Source organism: Nyctereutes procyonoides, unplaced genomic scaffold, assembly GCF_905146905.1.
Source record: "Nyctereutes procyonoides isolate TBG_1078 unplaced genomic scaffold, NYPRO_anot_genome, whole genome shotgun sequence".
Classification (NCBI taxonomy): Eukaryota; Metazoa; Chordata; class Mammalia; order Carnivora; family Canidae; genus Nyctereutes; species Nyctereutes procyonoides.
Window position 1 is genome coordinate 26,471,052 of NW_026575024.1, and position 4,160 is coordinate 26,475,211.

Consider the following 4,160-nt stretch of genomic DNA (forward strand, 5'->3'; position numbering starts at 1 on the left):
ACGGTGCGCTGGGGCAGGGACCAGGGACTCGGTGGCACCCACAGGCCATCTGGGCTCCTTAGCCGCGCCCTGAGCGATGCTAACCCCACCCCCGTGTATCCTAACCCCGCCCCTGAAGACTCTAACCCCACAGCGTGGACTCTCATCCCAGGCCCTTCCTCTCAGCACCCTAATCCCACCGCTCAAGGGTTTTTTTTTTTTTTTAAACGCCGCCCATCAGAGGCTTCCATCCCTGCCCCTAAGGATCCTAACCCTGGCCCCGAAGGATAATAAACCTGCCCCTAAGAATTTTAATCCGTCCCCCAAAGATCCTAACCCCACGCCCTCTTCCAAGCACTTAACCTAACGCATTATAATCCCCGCCTCCCCAAACCTTAATGCGGTCGCCAAAGGGATTAAACTCGTCCTCCCAAGAACCGCAACACCGTCTCCTCCCAAGATCCTCGTTCTGCCCCCAAATGATTTTGAATTTCACATCTGAAGGATTTTTTTAGCCTCACCCATAGGAAATTTCTAATCCTGTCCCCCAAGGATTCTAATCCGGCCAATTGAAGGATTTTATCCCTTCTCTTCAAAGGATTCTGACCCAGCCCTCCAAATTCATAACCCTAACCCCAGGGATTCTAATCCTGCTCCCGAATAATCCCAATCTTGTTTCCAAAGGATTTTAATCCCCCCTCGGATTCCAATCCGATCCATCCAAAAATTCCAACCCTACCCTCAAGGACTTTAACTCCTCATCAAAGGATTCTAACGTGACCCACAAGGATCCTAAACCTTTACCTCGGCACTCTGGCAGGATTCTAATCCCCCGCCCCAAGCATTCTGATCGGTTTTCTCTACCACTCCAATCCTCTCTTGGAGCCCAGGCCCCTCCCCCACACCGTGTCCCAGGCCTTCCTGGTCCTTCTGTGGTCAGCGGTTTCCGCTCCACAGGCCCCGCGCTATTCAAACGGCAAGCAAAGTTTCTCACCCGCAGGCACCACCCTGGCTCATTCTTGGCGGGTTTCAGGCAGCTGGGAAGCTCAGAGGACTTTGAAAACTGAGGAGGCGGGATGCCCAGCTGGAGGGCACCTGGAGGCCCCACATGAATGAGATGTGCCCAGCACCAGGCAAGGGCAGAGCACAACTGCTTCTGGAAAAAGAGCTATTGTCGCACTAAAGTCTGCCAAGCACACTTACAAGATGTGTAAGAATTTTACAGCTTTTCTGTATTCCCTCTGTTATCAGCCATTTCAGGCCACCGTCATCTCTTCATTCACTCATTCATTCATTCAGCAATACTGTGCTGAGTGCTGGGCTACACAGGGTTTCTCAACTCCAGTACTGTTGACATTTGGGCTGCATAATTCTTTGTTATGGGGTGGAGGGACTGTCCTGGGCATGGGAGGATGATGACCAGCATTCCTGCTAGGTCATTGTCTACACCCTCCACAGTTTATTTGTCAATTCCTATAGCTATGGACACCTAGATGGCACGCAACTTTGCCCTAAAGACCTGTGTAAGGATTTTGTAAAGACTTGCTTTGCCAAGAATGATGAATGCTTGCAGAATGGCTGCTGCCAAAATTCTCCTAACATTTCCCCACATTTAAGAAAATTTAAATTCGGGAACCCTGGGTGGCGCAGCGGTTTAGCGCCTGCCTTTGGCCCAGGGCACGATCCTGAAGACCCGGGATCGAATCCCACGTCGGGCTCCCGGTGCATGGAGCCTGCTTCTCCCTCTGCCTATGTCTCTGCCTCTCTCTCTCTCTCTCTCTGTGTGACTATCATAAATAAATAAATAATTTAAAAATAATAATAATAAAAATCTTTAAAAAAAAGAAAATTTAAATTCAATTAATTAACATATAGTGTATTAGTTTCAGAGGTAGAGTTCAGTGATTGATTAGTCTTATATAATACCCAGTGCTCATTATATCACATGCCCTCCTTAATGTCCATCACCCAGTTACCCCATCCCTACAATCCCCTTCCACATTTCTCCACATCATGATTGACTCTTGGTACCATCCATTAGTCCTTTTTTTTTTTTTAAAGAAAGGATTTTATTTATTTACTTGAGAGAGAGAAAGCAAGAGATGGAGGAGGGGCAGAGGGAGAGGAAGAAGCAGACTCCTAGCTGAGCAGGGAGCCCAACGTGGGACTTGATCCTAGGACCCTAGAATCATGACCTGAGCCAAAGGCAGATGCACAACTGATTGAGCCACCTAGGCACCCCTCATCCATTAGTCTTTAATTTGAGTTCCCCAGAAGCAGACCCTAGACATGGATTCAAGTGAAAGTAGTTATTTGGGAGACGCAGAAAACACTGGTAGGGGAGTAGGTGGATAAGACAAGACAGGGAAGAAAGAGAGCATTGTCAACCAAGTTATAACTGTGGGCTCCTGGAATTCACTCCTGCTGGAGAGGGAACTCCGGAGACAGTGTATTATTCCCAACTCATTGTTATCCTTCCTGGAAGTTGAAAGAGATGGGGCATTTATGTACCAACTCCTGGCAGAGTTGGATGAGGGATGATCCCAGGAGGTACTAATCCTTCAGCACTCCTAGCCTGCTCCATGCATGCTCCAGTCACAAGAGAGAGCCTCCAGGAAGAGAGATACATGACTGGAGACACGAAATGGTCATCATTAGCATCAGCTACACCTTCTTCCACAAGTTTGTCATTCTGATGGCAAAGGACCACAGTTGAAACCTTCTTCTCTTAACAGCCAATTCCATCTCCCCTTTTTTTGCTATTGAAGTAATGCTGCAATAAAAGTCTGTGCATGTGTTTCCAAAGCTCCTATCAACTTTACTGAGGCACAGTTTTATACATAAAATGCACTATTAAAATATTCAGCTTGATGAGTTTTGGTAAAGGGATACACCTGTGTAACCCCACCCTAATCAAGATATAGAACATTTATAGCACTCCAAAGAATTCCCTTATACCCTATTGCAGTCAATTTCTCCCTGCTCCATCGCCTTAGATAACAAGTGTTTGGCTTTTTGTCATTATAAATTGGCTTTGTTTTTTCTATAATTTTATATAAATACAATCATACAGTGTGTTTCTTTCATGTCTGTCTTCTTTCACTTACATATCGCTTTTGAGATTTTCCATGTTACATGTTGCAGTATTTTGTTCCCTTTCACTGCTGAATAGTATTCCATAGTATAGATGTATCACTATACACAATACTATATAATAATAATACTATATAATATACATAATATCTATAATATATATCACTATATAATACCAATAATACCAATAATTTGATAATTTGGTATTATTATTCTTTTTAATTAAAACATATTTCCATCTAACTCTTATTCGCATCATAGAACATTTATACAATTACAAATTTTATCCTAAAACATTGCCTTACCAGTACTGGGGCGGGGGGCAAACATTTTATCTATTCATTCACTCATTCGTCTTGCAGAACATAGCTGTCCACAAGAAATAGTGCTAAATGCTGCATCTTTGGAGCCAGTCTGGAGTTCAAACCTTGGCACAGCCATTTATCAACTGAGTGATAGTGAACAAATCAATTAGCAATAATCACACCTCAGATAAACCTCATTGGCTATGACACTGCCACTACGTGAAGCTTGATCTTGAGCAAATCAAATCACCCCTCAGGGTCTTAGTTTTCTCATCTCATCAAGTGGAAATAATAATAGTATTTATCTCAGTGAATCATTGTGAAAAACAATTAACATCTTATGTGCAAGGGTGATAAGATTACAAGAAAAATAAATCAGGGCAAGAGAGTGGGATGTAATTTGAGACAAAATGGTCAGGGAAGACCTCTCTGAGGAGGTAGTGTGTAGCAAGACCTGCTGAATGGGGGAGTGAGTCATGTGATAATTGGAGGGAAGCATGTTCCATGAAGAAGGAACAGTAATGGCAAAGGTTCTGAGGTGCAACTGCGCTTGGTATGTTTAAGGAATAATGGATCCATGTAGCTGGATCAGAGTAAGTGCAGAGGAGAGTGACGGAGATGATGTTAGAAAGGTAGTGAAGTCAGATTGTAAGGCCAAGAAGTCTTGGTGTTGATATGAGACTTTAATTGACACAAGATGGGAGCCATTGAAGGGTTCTGAGCAGAGGAGTAAGCCACACTGTGTTTTAATAGGATCTGTCTGGCTGTTGGGTGGAGAATGGA

At 44.1% G+C, this 4,160-nt stretch overlaps 1 pseudogene; it reads right to left on the minus strand.

The window, feature by feature from the left end:
- Window positions 1–3,481: 3,481 nt before the first annotated feature.
- Window positions 3,482–3,604, minus strand: LOC129498687 (U4 spliceosomal RNA; annotated as a pseudogene).
- Between the last annotated feature and the right edge of the window lie 556 nt (window positions 3,605–4,160).